The 18,293-nt window shown below is 38.9% G+C and overlaps 1 protein-coding gene across 2 annotated transcripts in view; it reads left to right on the top strand.

Annotated features, from left to right (window-relative positions):
* Nucleotides 1-18,293, top strand: part of arhgap36 (Rho GTPase activating protein 36) — a 97,334-nt gene that overhangs the window by 38,238 nt on the left and 40,803 nt on the right. The window lies entirely within an intron of this gene.

Raw genomic sequence — 18,293 nt, 5'->3', positions numbered from 1 at the left:
TGAACAATCTGAATGTGTGCCTTCTGTGAATGTGTGCCTTCTGTGAATGTGTGCCTTCTGTGAATGTGTGCCTTCTGTGAATTTGTGCCTTCTGTGAATTTGTGCCTTCTGTGAATTGGTATTGTCAAGGGTTGCATTTATAGTCTGAATTCAATCTGACTTCTTCAACAATAGATTAAACGAATAAAGTAAAATGCACATATGGAAAATGATTATCCTTTGTGCAAAGCAAATACTTCTGCATGTGACTATTTTCACATGTAGTCCTCTTCAAAATAACCGATCTCAGTCCTCTTTAAAGTGAACTCTTGGGTAAAAGAAAAGCAAAATAACTCAGTTCTCTTTGTATTCACACTGCCCTTGCATTTGAATGAGGACTCTTTTGCCGTTTCACTTCACCTATTTTGTGGTCGGAGTCCTCTTTGCATTCACATTGCTATGTTTAGAAAGGAACCAAGATCTTCTTCCAAAATTTACTCAATGAACTCTGGGTTTTCACAAAGTGCAGGACAAGCCGTTCCATCAGATTGTGTTATCAACAGAAAGATGTACCTACTAACATTTTGGAAGTTGCTATATTGCATTTTGTTAAAAGATGAGACATAATAATTATAATCAGTAGATAATATTAACATCTAAATATTATTGGTAACAGAATAAATAGCAGAAGATAATAGATGACACCCTAAATGTAACACCCTAAATGTAAATGCTGTAATAGATGACACCCTAAATGTAGGCTACTGGCCCTTTTAGTGTTAGCATTGCTTTTGTGGTTAGCGCTATCCGGAATCTTTGGGTTGTCCCTACCCTAAATCCTAACCTCAACCCCTAGCCTAACCCTAACCTAAACCATAGCCCTTACCTAACCTTAACCCTAACTTTAACCCTTACCTTAACCATTTTAAATTGTCAACTTCTATGGGGTACAAAACTCATATTTTGGCATTTCTGTGCATCCTTGGCAATCGCTAATCAATATCCAAAAACAGCACACGTTTTTTTCCACCAACCTGGACATCATCATCTTCTCTCTTTTGTGGCACCAATGTCAGGGGTTATGGCTGGGAAGACGGTGTTGCAATAGTCTAGTGTGTACTACGGGAAAAGGGTCAAGCAAAACCCGCTGAGCTTCGTCTTCACATTGCCCTAAACAAAGGGAACCGACAGCGGAATTCAAGCGAACCAAAGTCTCGAGATGATCTCAGTTTGGTTCGCTTCTGGGTCTCTTTTGAGAGCTGTGAGTCCCTTTGGCGTGTTCAAGCAATTAAGCGAACGGCACTGAGTTCACAAGAATTGACTGAAAGGTACCAAGTGTGAAAACACCCTAAAATACAGACTAAATTAGTAGAACATTACTAAAATAGGGATCTTCTTAAGTTAGTAACTTCCATTCATTTTAGTGATCAGATGGTCACTATAGTATGTTTCTATTTTTTTATAAAATAATTTTAGGGGGTAGATCAGCTTTAATAGTGCAGATTTATATTTATATATTTACCCCTCCCCTAATTGGAGTAAACTAATGGACAACAACACGTATGCTTCTACTTCCAGCTTATACACACTATATTCATTTTACGGACACAATGTATTTTACAATAGTTATATTTTGTTTGTTTTTAATCTCACCCTTCAGCTACCATCAACCCCTCCCATCTGTCTCTTAACACCATCCATTTTTGGCATTGACTAGGAGGTAGCCTAGTGGTTAGAGCGTTGGGCCAGTAATCGAAAGGTTGGTGGATCGAATCCCTGAGCTGTCGTTCTGCCCCTGAACAAGGCAGTTAACCCACTGTTCCCCGGTAGGCCGTCATTGTAAATAAGAATTTGTTCTTAACTGACTTGCCTAGTTAAATAAAGGTTAAATTAAAAAATATATATTTTTCATCTGTACTGTTATGTTTCACAAAAGTTCTGAACCTTTCTATGCTCATAGTTTCTATAGATTGTAAATTAAATATTTTAGCTAAAAGTGTTATATTATTGATCGATTGACTATGACTTTTCAAATCACCCAACAGTGCTAATTGCAGAGTTAGCTCCAGGTAAATGTTGCAATTCTTCAACCATTCCTGGACTGCAATATTTTTGCAATATATATAGAACAGCTGTCAATTTTTTGGTCCTTAAATGAAACTGGTATACTTTTTTATTTAGCACAATTTTCTTTAACCAATTTTGATCTTTAATGCAGGGCCAACAGACAAGTGTATTACTTTTTCCCCCTTCCACTTGCCTCTTCCATTTTTGTGGTAATGCTGCAATTAGTTGGTTGTAATTTTGGGTAGAGCAGCTTTTCCACATATTTTTGTTAGCCACATGTGTGACATAACTCCACCAGTCCTATTCATGATATAATGTAAAAAGATAACTTTTGAAAAAGTTTTTTTATTTTTTATTTTTATTATCAATTAGTATGTTTGTTAGTTTGTTTTTCTTCCACCAAGCGTAGTGCATAAACCTATAAAACATTGCCTGCGCTCTGTTAGTTTAGAACATTTACATCATTTTTTATCATTGGAACACACGCACACTGGTAGCCTGGTTCCAGATCTGTGTGAACCTTATCTAATTCCTAACATGACTATTGCCAATGACACTTTTCATTTTTTGTTTCAGGCACAGATGAAACAACAGATATAGCTAGGGCAATAATCAGGAGTATGGCATAACAACTATAGTCTGAGTAGTTGGCTAAAGAACAAACTGGATTCTGAGGTGTTTTTCTATTTAAAATGTTCTCATTCATTTCCTTCTCTTTGTATTGCATTGATCTTACCCCTCTGATCTAACTCCTGACTATTGTTGTCTTATATGGCCTAACAATGATAGTCAGACAAGATTGCTGAAGTACAAACAAACCTGGGACAATGCAGGTTGGATTATTTTAGTTATTCTATTCAAAATGGCTACTTTCCTTTGGCTTCTTTCCCCTTCTGGTGGTGTTTGGAGTGATCAGGACAGCTTTTCATGTGTCTGTTATTTAATCAAGCCTGATGATGAACAAGTATACCCTAGGGATCAAGAATGATGCCAACACAACTCATTATTACACTGAAACTCAATAGGGCTGTTGTGGTAGTGTAACTGCTGCTGATTATATGGACACACAAACACACACACAAACACACACAAACACACACAAACACACACACACACACACTGACTTCTTGTCCATGGTTCCTATATGATCTGTGGAGTGCACCAATTTTATCTTTCACTTCAAGCTAGTAATACATCTACTTTGTGCATGACACAAGTCATTTTTCCAACAATTGTTTACAGGCAGATTATTTCACTTATAATTCACTGTATCACAATTCCAGTGGGTCAGAAGTTTACATACACTAAGTTGACTGTGCCTTTAAACACCTTGGACAATTCCAGAAAATGATGTCATGGCTTTAGAAGCTTCTGATAGGCTAATTCACATCATTTGAGTCAATTGGAGGTGTCCCTGTGGATGTATTTCAAGGTCTACCTTAAACTCAGTGCCTCTTTGCTTGACAACATGGGAAAATCAAAAGAAATCAGCCAAGACCTCAGAAAATAAATTGTAGACCTTCACAAGTCTGGTTCATCCTTGGGAGCAATTTCCAAATGCCTGACGGTGCCACGTTCATCTGTACAAACAATAGTATGCAAGTATAAACACCATGGGACCACACAGCCGTCATACCGCTCAGGAAGGAGACGCGTTCTGTCTCCTCGAGTACTTTAGTGTGAAAAGTCCAAATCAATCCCAGAACAACAGCAAAGGACCTTGTGAAGATGCTGGAGGAAACAGGTACAAAAGTCTATATAACCACAGTAAAATGAGTCCTATATCAACATAACCTGAAAGGCCGCTCAGCTAGGAAGAATCCACTGCTTCAAAACCGCCATAAAAAAAGCCAGACTACGGTTTGCAACTGCACATGGGGACAAAGATTGTACTTTTTGGAGAAATGTCCTCTGGTCTGATGAAACTAAAATAGAACTGTTTGGCCATAATGGCCATCGTTATGTTTAGAGGAAAAAGGGGGAGGCTTGCAAGCCGAAGAACACCATCCCAACCGTGAAGCATGGGGGTGGCAGCATCATGTTGTGGGGGTGCTTTGCTGCAGGAGGGACTGGTGCACTTCACCAAATAGATGGTATCATGAGGGAGGAAAATTATGTGGATATATTGAAGCAACATCTCAAGACATCAGTCAGGAAGTTAAAGCTTGGTCGCAAAGGGGTCTTCCAAATGGACAATGACCCCAAGCATACTCCCAAAGTTGTGGCAAAATGGCATAAGGACAACAAGGTCAAGGTATTGAAGTGGCCGTCACAAAGCCCTGACCTCAATCCTATAGAAAATTTGTGGCAGAACTGAAAAAGCGTGTGTGAGCAAGGAGGCCTACAAACCTAACTCAGTTACACCAGCTCTGTCAGGAGGAATGGGCCAAAATTGGTGTCACAGGAAGGCCAAAAAGATCATCAAGGACAACAACCACCCAAGCCACTGCCTGTTCACCCCGCTATCATCCAGAAGGCGAGGTCAGTACAGGTGCATCAAAGCGGGGACCGAGAGACTGAAAAACAACTTCTATCTCAAGGCCATCAGACTGTTAAACAGCCATCACTAAGATTGAGTGGCTGCTGCCAACATACTGACTCATCTCTAGCCACTTTAATAATGAAAAAAATTATGTAATAAATGTATCACTAGCCACTTTAAACAATGCCACTTAAACAATGCCACTATATAATGTTTACATACCCTACATTACTCATCTCATATGTATATACTGTACTCTACACCATCTACTGCATCTTGCCTATGCTGTTCTGTACCATCACTCATTCATATATTTTTATGTACATATTCTTATTCATTCCTTGACACTATAAGGTAGTTGTTGTGGAATTGTTAGGTTGGATTACTTGTTAGATATTACTGCATGGTCGGAACTAGCACAAGCATTTCGATACACTCGCATTAACATCTGCTAACCATGTGTATGTGACAAATAAAATTTGATTTGATTTGAAACTCACCCAACTTATTGTGGGAAGCTTGTGGAAGGCTACCCAAAATGTTTGACCCAAGTTAAACAATTTAAAGGCAATGCTACCAAATACTAATTGAGTGTTTGTAAACTTCTGACCCACTGGGAATGTGATGAAAGAAATAAAAGCTGAAATAAATATTTCAATGACATTTCACATTCTTATAATAAAGTGGTGATCCTAACTGACCTAAGACAGGGAATTTTTACTAGGATTAAATGGCAGAAAGTGTGAAAAACAGAGTTTAAATGTATTTGACTAAGGTGTATGTAAACTTCCGACTTCAACTGTATATGTCCGAACTCAGAATCAAATAGTCTTCGCAAAAATAACATGTTCACTGTGATAGAACATAAAGTGAAATCAGAAAGTATTCAGACCCCTTGACTTTTTCCACATTTTGTTACATTACAGCCTTATTCTAAAATGGATTTTTTAAAAAAATGTCTCATCAATTTACACACAATGCACCATGACAACAAAGTGAAAACAGATTTTTAGAAATTTTAGCAAGTGTATTAAACATAAAAAACATAAATACCTTATTTACATAGGTATTCAGACCCTTTGCTATGAGACTAGAAAATTGAGCCCAGGTGCATCCCATTTCCATTGATTATCCTTGAGATGTTTCTACAACTTGATTGGAGTCTACCTGTGGTAAATTCAATTGATTGGACATGATTCGGAAAGGCACACACCTGTCTATATAAGGTCCCACAGTTAACAGTGTATGTCAGAGCAAAAACCAAGCCATGAGTTCAAAGGAATTGTCTGTAGAGCTCTGAGACAGGATTGTGTCGAGGCACAGATCTGGGGAAGGGTACCAGACATTTCTGAAGCATTGAAGGTCCCAAGAACACAGAGGCCTCCATCATTCTTAAATAGAAGAACTTTGGAACCACCAAGACTCTTCCTAGAGCTGGCCTCCCGGCCAAACTGAGCAATCGGGGGAGAAGGGCCTTGGTCAGTGTGGTGACCAAGATCCCAGTGGTCACACTGCAAAGTTCCAGATTTCCTCTGTGGAGATTGGAGAACCTTTCAGAAGGACAACAATCTCTGCAGCACTCCACCAATAGTTAGGCCTTTATGGTAGAGTGGCCAGAGTGGCCCGGAAGCGACTCCTCAGTAAAATGCACATGACAGCACACTTGGAGTTTGCCAAATGACTCTCAGACCATGAGAAACAAGATTCTCTGGTCTGATGAAACCTAGACTGAACTCTTTGGACTGAATGCCAAGCGTCACGTCTGGAGGAAACTTGGCTCCATCCCTATGGTGAAGCATGGTGGTGGCAAAATCATGCTGTGGGGATGTGTTTCAGCGGCAGGGACTGGGAGACTAGTCAGGTAAGATGAACGATGAACGGAGCAAAGTACCAAGAGATCCTTGATGAAAACCTGCTCCAGGGCGAAGGTTTACCTTCCAACAGGACACAACCCTAAGCACATAGCCAAGACAATGCATTCAAGACCATAATTGGTTAATGAAAATTGCGATAAATAAAAAAGTATACCAGTTTAATTTAAGGACCGAAAAAATTGACAGCCATGCCATATAGATTGCAAAATAGTTGGGAAGAGATTTTTGAAATACCAATTCCATGGCACATGTTTTATGAACTGATTCGCAAAATGATGTCGGATTCAAAACTTCACATTTTTCTGTTTAACTTATTATTCAGAATTCTTGCAACCTACAGAATGTTATTTATATGGGGGATACAAACTTCCCAGCTCTGCAGATTTTGCTGCGAAGAGGCAAAATCATTAGATCATTTGTTTTGGCAATGTCCATATGTAGCTTGTTTTTGGACACAGGTCCAGGAATGGCTGAAGAATTGTAATATTTACCTGGAGATAACCCTGCAGATAGCACAACTGGGGGGTCTGAAAAATCATAGTCAATCGATCAATAATATAATAATGCCTTTAGCAAATATTTTTATTTTCAATTTACAATCTGTAGAAACAATGAGAATAGAAAGGTTCAGAACTTTTGTGAAACATCACAGCACAGTTGAAAAATGTATGGCAAATAGAAATCCAATATGGATGGTGTTAAGAGATAGATGGGAGGGGTTGAATGGAGCTGAAGGTTGGGACTAATAACAACTAATAACCACAAGATAACTAATGTAAGACATACTGTGCCCGTAAAACGTATATAGGTTAGGAACTTTTTTGAAAGAGCACAGTTGAAGGACATAGAAATCAAACCGGATGGACATCATAAATATATGGGAGAGGGTGAGGGTAGAAGAAAAACAAGAGTTAAAAACAAACAAAATAAAACTATTGTAAAATAGAATGTGTTCATAAAATGTATATAGTATGTACAGTATGAGCTGGAAATACGCGTTGTTGTTCACTAGTTTGCTCCAATTAGGGGAGGGGTGGTAGGGTTGGAGGGTAATAAAGGAGAAAAAAATATCAAATAATATGAAATTAAAATACATTTTAAAAAAGACAATGAAGGAGTGGCTTCGGGACAAGTCTTTGAATGTCCTTGAGTGGCACTGCCAGAGTCCGGACTTGAACCCGATTGAACATCTCTGAGAGATCTGAAAATAGCTGTGCAGTGACACTCCCCATACAACCTGACACAGCTTGAGAGGATCTGCAGAGAAGAATGGAAGAAACTCCCCAAATACAGCTGTGCTAAGCTCGAAGCGTCATACCCACAAAGACTCAAGGCTGTAATTGCTGCCAAAGGTCCTTCAACAAAGTACTGAGTAAAGGGTCTGAATACTTATGTAAATGTGGAAAATACACTGTACATTTTGATTGGTGATTTTCTGCATTTATCAAAATCAGATGTGTCCATGTAAACAGGATTATTAGGGAAATCATTATTCTTGCAAAGCATGTAAACATTATAAACAAACTATTATATTCATCTGACTATCCACAATTGTATTATTGTGTGCATATAACCGTGGTCAATGTGATTTTCTAGATTGTCAAGGAAATTGTCTGACGACAAGTCTGTGATCGAATCCCATTGTCTCTGATTGACGCCTCTGATTGAATCCCAGCCAGTGTGTGTGTGTGTGTGTGTGTGTGTGTGTTTGTGTGTGTATGTACGCTGTATAGCAAAAGAGCAGTGTGACGTAACATTTGACAGGAGATCCCCTTCCCTGCCCTTTCATAAATCATTTTCCGGTACGTTTTTCACACATACTGGAAACAGCCATCCAATAAAACAAGTGTGACGGTGATGCAGTTTGATGCGGTCTGTATCATCATGTTCTCTTGTTCATGTCCTGATATAGTTTGAACAGGACATGACCTGTAACCTCTGACCTCTAACCTTTGATTCCCGACCTGGTCAGGCAGGTACAGTATGGAGTAATGATGACTCCAGTGGAAAGCTGTCCCAGTTGCGGACATGACAAACGGGGAATATAAATAAAATGGAAAGAATAAACGGAACAGGCGTCATAGGGATGGAGATTAGAGGATTCATATCCGATCAGTCATGTTTACAATGATTCATCAGGTCACAAGGACAGGAAAAACTCCTGGCCCTGATCATGGTGTATTCTTGCAACAGAACCAAATCATATGAGAATGTATTCAACCTTCTTAAAGTCATAGTAAATGTTCCAGAATCCTCACTGCTCTTTGTTTTTCTTTCTACACTTTTTATTTCACCTTTATTTAACTAGGCAAGTCAGTTAAGAACAAATTCTTATTTACAATGACAGCCTAGGAACAGTGGGTTAACTGCCTTGTTCAGGGGTTAGAACGACAGATTTTTACCTTGTCAGCTCAGGGATTCAATTTAACAACCTTTCGGTTACTGGCCCAACGCTCTAACCACTAGTGTACCTGCCGCCCCAAACTTACCCTAACAGGGAAACCAGATCGGCCAACATCTGCATTGCCGAACCCTAAAATAGAACTTGGTTCCATTTGAGATGCTAAAAATTCTACAAATGTCCAGCAAAAAAAAGACCATATACATTTAACACTAGAAAAGCAGAGAGCGTCACGTGGACGCAAAACAAATTTAAATGTGTAATTACTCATTTTTAAACTCATGTCCCCCCGTCCTTGACTTTTCCTTAAATAAGTCTACATAACACACTGTCGTTGTTAGAATCTTAATATCACAAAAATAATTTGTGTTATAAGCTGTTTTAAGAGGACATGTCATCAGCTAATGGCCCATCGAAACTACACCTAAACTACACTGAACAAAAGTATAAACGCAACCTGTAATGTGTTGGTCCCATGTTTTATGAGCTGAAATAAAATATTCTAGAAATGTTCCATACTCACAAAAAGCTTATTTCTCTCAATTTTTTTGGGACAAATTTGTTTACGTCCCGTTTGAAGACGCTGAATGGTCAATTCGACATCTGCATTGGCCTTGCAGCATTTATGGTGATATGGCCTCTGCAGAAGACAGGGCATTCATACTTCTTGCGCTTCGCCGCGCAGTGCAGAGCTGTTGTGAAGGAAATTGTCAACAAAGTGAGTTTGTGTTTATACAGGACCTCCCACCCTCACCTACAATCAATTGACTGATTTCCTTACAAGAAGTGTAACACACTAACATTATTAAATTGTTGCATGTTGCCATTTGTGACCGACCAGCTCGATTTGGTCTTATGTAGCAAAATTTGACATTTTGGAGGAAACTTGCTTCACCATAGGGATGGAGCCAAGTTTCCTCCAGACGTGACGCTTGGCATTCAGTCCAAAGGCTTCAGTCTTGGTTTCATCAGACCAGAGAATCTTGTTTCTCATGGTCTGAGAGTCATTTAGGTGCCTTTTGGTATTGCTATCTGCAGGGTTAGCTCTAGGTACTGTAAATGTTGCAATTCTTCAGCCATTCCTGGACCTTTGACCAAAAACAAGCTACATATGGACAAAATAAATGATCTAATGACTCTGCCTCATTGCAGCAAAATTTGCAGAGCTGGGAAGGTTGTATCCCCCATATCTATAACATTCTATTGGTTGCAAGAATTTTGTATAATCATTTAAATTTAAAAATTATACGTTTTGAATCCGGCATCGTTTTGCAAGGCAATTCATAAACCATGTGACATGGAATCGGTCCATTGAAAATCTCTTCCCAACTATTTTGCAATCTATATGGCACAGCTGTCCTTAAATTAAACTGGTATATATTTTTATTTATCACAATTTTCTTTAACCAAATTTGGTCTTTAATGCAGGGCTGACAGACAAGTTCCTTACTTTTTCCCCCTTCCACTTGCTTCTTCCATTTTTGCAATAATGCTGCAATTAGTTGGTTGTAATTTTGGGTAGAGCAGACATTTCCATATATTTGTGTTAGCTGCATGTGTGACATAACTCCACCAGTCCTAATTATGATATAATTTACAAAGATTATACATTTTTTAAATTGTATTTTTATATTTTTTAACCACAATATTTGTTGTATTATTTGTTCTGTCTTTTCTGGTGGATTAAACTGAAATTGCAACCAAGTTTCTATGGCTTGTTTAAAAAATAACTATATTTTTATCACGTTTCAGGAGAAGATCCAGATGTAGACAGTGTCGAAGTAACAAACATTTATTACTAGAACAGGGGGCAGGCAAAACAACAGGTCAAGGACAGGCAGAGGTCAGTAATCCAGATCAGAGTCCATAAGGTACAGAACGGCAGGCAGGCTCAGGGTCAGGGCAGGCAGAATGGTCAAAACCATGAAAAATAGAAAACAGGAACTAGAAAAAGACAGGAGTAACGGGAAAAACGCTGGTAATTTTGACGAACAAAACGAACTGGCAACAAACAGAGAACACAGGTATAAATACACTGGGGATAATGGGGAAGATGGGTGACACCTGGAGGGGGTGGAGACAAGCACAAAGACAGGCGAAACAGATCAGCGTGTGACAATTTTGGAGATGATTTCGTTTTCAAATAACCGAAATCTGAATAATGTGATATATTTAAAAAAAGCTGCGTTAGACAGGATTACCTACACATACTGACCAGCTCAAATAGACAGAAACGTGTCACATGGCATACCAATCTGAATTTATATCCCGGCATGGCTAGTGGGAAAGTTGCTCGCTTTTTCTGTGGCTAAATGCCATCTTGTATTTACAGATGGCATAAAAGTTTGTTATTAAGGCACATGAAAGTTCACATTTTCTAGAAGGCATTTCTGCCAAAAAACGCATTTTGATAAAAAAAAAAAGTTGCTGTTCAAATGGCTCCTGTGAAGTATTGATGCGCGACATATGTTTAGTTTCCTGAAATGAGTCAGATATTGTGACATTACAGCCTTATTCTAAAATGGATGAAATCGTTTTTTTTCTTCTCATCAATCTACACACAATACCCCATAATGACAGAGAAAGAAAAGGTTTTTAGAAATTTTACAAAAATATATATATAACTGAAATATCACATTTACATAAGTAATCAGACCCTTTACTCAGTACTTTGTTGAAGCACCTTTGGCGGCGATTAAAGCTTCAAGTCTTCTTTGGTATGACGCTACAAGCTTGACACACCTGTATTTGGGGAGTTTCTCCCATTATTCTCTGCAGATCCTCTCAAGCTCTGTCAGATTGGATGGAGAGCGTCGCTGTACAGCTATTTTCAGGTCTATCCAGAAATAATAGATTGGGTTCAAGTCTGGGCTCTGGCTGGGCCACTCAAACTTCTTCCATTTAAGAATGATGGAGGCCACTGTGTTCTTGGGGACCTTCAATGTTGCAGAACTTTTTTGGTACCCTTCCCCAGATCTTTGCCTCAACACAACCCTGTCTTTGAGCTCTACGGACAATTCCTTCAACCTCATGGCTTGGTTTTTGCTCTGACATGCACTGTCAACTGTGGGACCTTATATAGACAGGTGTGTGCCTTTCCAAATCATGTCCAATCAATTGAATTTACCACAGGTGGACTCCAATCAAGTTGTAGAAACATCTCAAGGATGTCAATGGAAGTCTCATAGCAAAGAGTCTGAATACTTAAATAAGTATGGTATTTCTGTTTTTTTATTTTAAAACCTGTTTTTGCTTTGTCATTATGGTATATTGTGTGTAGATTGATGAGGAAAATGTTTTATTTAATCAATTTTAGAATAAGGCAGTAACATGACAAAATGTGGACAAACGGAAGGGGTCTGAATACTTTCCAAATGCATTGTATATTGAAACTAATTTCACACATACAGTACCAGTAAAAGGTTTTGACACACCTACTCATTCAAGGGTTTTTCTTTATTTTGACTATTTTCTACATTGTAGAATAATAGCGTAGACATCAAAGCTATGAAATAACACATATGGAATCATGTAGTAAGCAAAAAAGTGTGAAACAAATATATTTTATATTTTAGACTCTTCAAAGTAGCCACCCCTTGCCTTGATGACAGCTGTGCACACTCTTGGCATTCTGTCAACCAGCTTCACTTGGAATACTTTTCCAACAGTCTTGAAGGAGTTCCCACATATGCTGAGCACTTGTTGGCTGCTTTTCCTTCACTCTGCGGTTCAACTCATCCCAAACCATCTCATTTGGGTTGAGGTCGGGTGATTGTGGAGGCCAGTTCATCTGATGCAGCACTCCATCATTCTCCTTCTTGGTCAAATAGCCCGTACACAGCCTGGAGGTGTGTTGGGTCATTGTCCTGTTAAAAATAAATTAGAGTCCCACTAAGCGCAAACCAGATGGTATGGCATATTGTTGTAGAATGATGTGGTAGCCATGCTGATTAAGTGTGCCTTGAATTCTAAATAAATCACTGACAGTGTCACCAGCAAAGCACCCCCACACCATCACACCTCCTGCTACATGCTTCACGGTGGGAACCACACATGCGGAGATCATCCGTTCACCTACTTTTTGTCTCACAAAGACACGGCGGTTGGAACCACAAATCTCCAATTTGGAGTCATCAGACCAAAGGACAGATTTCCGCAGGTCTAATGTCCATTGCTCGTGTTTCTTGGCATAAGCAAATCTCTTCTTCTTATTGGTGTCCTTTAGTAGTGGTTTCTTTGCAGCAATTCAACCATGAAGGCTTTGGGCTGCAAATTCTGAGGCTGGTAACTCTAATAAACTTATCCTCAGCAGCAGAGGTAACTCTGGGTCTTCCTTTCCTGTGGCGTTCCTCATGAGAGCCAGTTTCATCATAGTGCTTGATGGTTTTTGCGACTGCACTTGAAGAAATTTTTAAAGTTCTTGAAATTTTCCGTATTGACTGACCTTCATGTCTTAAAGTAATGATGGATTGTCGTTTCCCTTTGCTTATTTGAGCTGTTCTTGCCATAATATGGACTTGGTCTTTCACCAAATAGGGCAATCTTCTGTATACCACCCCTACCTTGTCACAACACAACTGATTGGCTCAAACCCATTAAGAAGGAAAGAAATTCCAAAGATTCACTTTTAACAAGGCACACCTGTTATTTTAAATGCATTTCAGATGACTACCTCATGAAGCTGGTTGAGAGAATGCCAAGACTCTGTTAAGCTGTCATCAAGGCAAAGGGTGGCTACTTTGAAGAATCTCAAATATAAAATATATGTTGGTTTGTTTTTTGACCACAACATGATTCCATATGTGTTATTTCAGAGTTTTGATGTCTTCGCTATTATTCTACAATGTAGAAAATAGTAAAAAATAAAGAAAAACCCTTGAATGAATATGTGTGTCCAAACCTTTGACTGGTACTGTATAATAATATAGTTAGCCTATAGACAAGGTTAAATTGACAATAGTCTGATGGGTGACAATATTATCAATTGTCAAATTGTACATGAAGAGCTGGGCGCAGCTTGGAATTGACGAAGAGGCAAAACAATTTTTAAGGCATCATGAACTTTACCCAGTACAAGGATATTTTAGCTAAAAACCTGGTTGCCTCTGCCAGGAGGTTGAAATTCGGCCGCAAGTGGATCTTACAGCAAGACATTAACCACAAGCACACATCAAAATCCACAAAGAAATGGTTAATTGACCACAAAATCTAAAATTTGCAATGGCATCTCAGTCTCCGGACTTAAACCCATTGAAAACCTGTGGTTTGAATTGAAGTGGGCAGTCCATAAGGTCAGACAAAGAATATCAAGGATCTGGAAAGATTCTGTATGGATATCATAAATATAACTAATGGAGTTATGTCACACATGCAGCTAACAGAACTATATAGTAATGTCAGCTCTACCCAAAATTGCAACCAACTAATTGCAGCATTAAAACAGAAATGGAGAAGGCAAGTGGAAGGGGGAAAAAGTAAGGAACTTGTCTGTCGGCCCTGCTTTAAAGACCAAATTGGTTAAAGAAAATTGTGATAAATAAAAAAGTATACCAGTTTCATTTAATTTAAGGACCCCAAAAATTTACAGCTGTGCCATCACAGCACATCACGAACTAGATGGTGTTCAGAGATAGACGGGAAGGGTTGAGTGGAGCTGAAGGGTGGGACTAAAAACAACAAGATAACTAATGTACAATATACTGTGTCTATAAAATGTATATAGGTTAAGAACTTTTGTGAAACAACACAGTTAAAAATATATGTCAAATAGAAATCAAAACTGGACGGTCTTCAGATATAGATGGGAGGGGTTGAGAGAACCTGAAGGATGGGATTAAAAACAAACAAAATATAACTATTTTAAAATACACTGTCTGTAAAATGTATATAGTGTTTATAAGCTGGAAGTAGAACCCTGAGTGTTGTTGTCCATTAGTTTACTCCAATTAGGGGAGGGTGGTAGGGTTAGGAGAAAATAATAAAGAAAAATATATTTTAAAAATAATAATACAAAATTATAATATATATTTACAATAGCTTTTTTATTATTCTTTTTAAAATATATTTTTCTTTATTTTCTCCTAACCCTACCACCCCTCCCCTAATTGGAGTAAACTAGTGGACAACAACACATAGGCTTCTACTTCCAGCTTATACACACTATATACATTTTACAGACAGTGTATTTTAAAATAGTTATATTTTGTTTAAAAAATATATTTTTGGGGGATTTTAAATTATGCAGACAATAACTTTCATGAAAGCCACAATCTATCTGCAATATCCCTCTCAATGTGTTCTTCAATCTCATAAAACATTAGAAAAGGCAAAGTGCCATTATCCTCACAAGGTGAGGGATGAAAAGGTACTGAAAACAGGGGTACCAATCATTTTGACACCTATCCTTATTAGATTTTTTAAAAACTTTCTTTGAGCCATTGTTTATTTTTTATTTTTTTCAAAAAATGTCAGCATACAATATACTGTGGCTCAGTATCTGTGTTATTTATTTCATATAGTCTTCATCAGGAGTGCCAATCATTTTTGACCTGACTACATATATACACACACACATTATAAACACACACATTCCTCAGCTCCAGTCTGGGTAAGGATTCATCAAAATGGACCACCAGAGTAGAGTAGAGTGGGGGATTTCGAGGAGTTTTTGTCCCAACCCACTAGTCCTGTATGGGTCAGTTGTTTGGAGCCGCACCCACCCCACGCCGGCCACATCAATTCCGAGCCCCACCCGATGCCTGATATAAGGACGTCTTTTTCTCTGCAACCCGACCCACCCGCACAGAATTGATCCGCGACCCGCCAAAAAACATCTATTTATTTCATTGTTTTTCAGACTCCAGAGTAGTAGCATAGGCACTTTTTGCAGGCTGGGTATCCATCTACCAGGTTGTTGTCCTTGTCCACAATGACTCCAAAATCCTTCCAAACCAAACCGGGGGATTTAACTCGCGCAGCACCTGTTTCTATGATGGTGTATTTCATAACAATTATTTGTATTTATCCGGTTAGGCCTAGGCCTACGTTAGCCATTTTTGAGTGAACTAGACTAGCCAGGGAAAGTACACTTGGGAACGTATTCTCACGTGGGAGGACAAAACGTAAAAGTTTCAGGATCCCACAAATAACAAACAGTTCCCTGATCCACTGGGTGCATGGCTGGTTGTCTGTCTGCCTCACCGTTCACAAAGTGGAATTCGCAACAAAATACAACACAACAAGCTCCTGAGTTTGTAAGACATTTTCGAGAACCAAGAGCCGAACCGCAGGTTGAAAAAATGATTCAAAAAATGTGCGGGTCATCCATGGAGAACCGCGGATATCCAACCAGACGCAGGACTCTAGAACACGTACACACATGCATATTGCTAGTAGGGTGAGGGGTCGTCAAAGTGGACCACCACGGATGGGGTTCATCCCAGCACCATGTTTGTTTTTTACTTACCATGTTGTCACCTTAATCCACCATCAAAGAAAACACCTCTTACTCCCTCCATTTTCTTTCTTTCTCTCTCATCTTACTCCCTCCATTTTCTTTCTTTCTCTCTCATCTTACTCCCTCCATTTTCTTTCTTTCTCTCTCATCTTACTCCCTCCATTTTCTTTCTTTCTCTCTCATCTTACTCCCTCCATTTTCTTTCTTTCTCTCTCATCTTACTCCCTCCATTTTCTTTCTTTCTCTCTCATCTTACTCCCTCTTTTTCTTTCTTTCCTCTCTCTCTCCTCTTACTCCCTCTTTATTTTCTTGTTTCTGGTTTTCATTTGTTATTCTATACCTCTTTAATTCCCTTCATCCTGTGCCCATTCCAATGATATGAGGTTGTTTATAAGGTTCTAGCTTCCTGGTAATCCCCCAGGAATGGAATTGTAACCAGGTAGGAATGGATTCCATCTGAACACTTAAATCTGTCCTTCTCTCTTCCCCCTTACCATGTTCCTACCATTCCATCCATTCCACGCTAAGTACAACTAACAGTATATTACATAATATTCTACAAAATTACTTCATATGAATATACTGTACCTTAGACTGTTTTTCTAGTGTATAAAGGATTCTAGAACAGCATGTGTTACTCTAATGTTCTAGAGCAGCAGCTGATACTGATTCCAGAACATCAATATATACTGCAGGAGTATAGGATAAGGTTCTATACCAGCTGATTCTGATTTTAGGACAGCATCTTCCTAGTCTGGGTCTGTTTCTTCCAGTTTCTTTCTTGTTCCTTGCCAACTCCTAATGGACTTGTCATGTTTGTTGTGACATTGACAGAAATGGGATTTGGCAAGAGCATGAAGCGTTTGGCAACAGCATAAACAGGCAGCATGCCTTGCATCTTCCCACAGCAATGGTACATTCAAAGTCCATGTCGGTTTTCGGAGACCTACAGTTCTTCTACATTTGACCAGAGCCTATAGGGAATAGGGTGTCATTTGAGACGCACATTATGATTGTTTCCCAAGCTTTGTGGGTCCAGTGTTAACCCAGAGGGAAAGGGTCTCAAACAGTGTCCTTCGGTTGCAAACTCTCTTCTTCTATCGTCCAGACGTAGAATGGCCTGACTTTGGCCCCCCCAGACACAGCCTTGAGCAGTCGAAAGAAAGTTTGTCTTCTGACTAAACCAAAACAAAACAAAATAGAAAGAAAGAAAACAGATGGATGGTTCTTTTTCCGTAAGAAATGTGTGTATGTGAGTGTGCACATACATGTCTGTGTGTATTTGTCTGACCCAGTCAACTCTCAGAGAAAACTCAAATGACCACCTGCAGAGGACAAGGCAATTTCCCTATCATCATTCCTATCAATCTACAGCATAATTATAATCAAGTTGTTGGGAAAGGGAGATACAGTAAAGATGTTTTTAAGCTCTCGGTAGGCCTAACCTCTGGCTATCTATGCGTCCCAAATGGCACTCTATTCCTATAGTGCACTTTTGACAACAGCCCTATGGGCTTTGGTCAAAAGTAGGAAACTATGTAGGGAATAGGGTGCCATTTGGGACGCACTCTATAGAGTAGATCCTAGTCAAAGATTATTTGATGGTTGGTTGATAGTTGAGATAGTCTTTCCGGGATCCTTGGGACGTCCCTACCCCATGGAAGAATACATCTAAAAAGGTTAGGGTTAGGTAAGGGTTAAGGTTAGGGTAGGGTAGGGGTTAAGGTTAGGATTAGGGTTAAGGGTAGGGACGTCCCAAGGACAGCAGTAACCTCGTGGAGATGGGTTGAAGCCAGCGATAATGATTTCTATGAAAATAGCCACCTTCATGGTTTACTGTTCATTTCATACTTAGCTACAGTAAATTGTATGGTTTACTGTTCATTTGATACTTAGCTACAGTAAATTGTATGGTTTACTGTTCATTTGATACTTAGCAACAGTAAATTGTATGGTTTACTGTTCATTTGATACTTAGCTACAGTAAATTGTATGGTTTGAGGAAACATATTAAAGAAAACATTATAATAATTC

This window comes from Salmo trutta, chromosome 8 (assembly GCF_901001165.1).
Source record: "Salmo trutta chromosome 8, fSalTru1.1, whole genome shotgun sequence".
NCBI classification, from domain to species: Eukaryota; Metazoa; Chordata; class Actinopteri; order Salmoniformes; family Salmonidae; genus Salmo; species Salmo trutta.
Note: the sequence above shows the minus strand (reverse complement) of the source record. Positions and strands in the feature narration are given on the sequence as shown.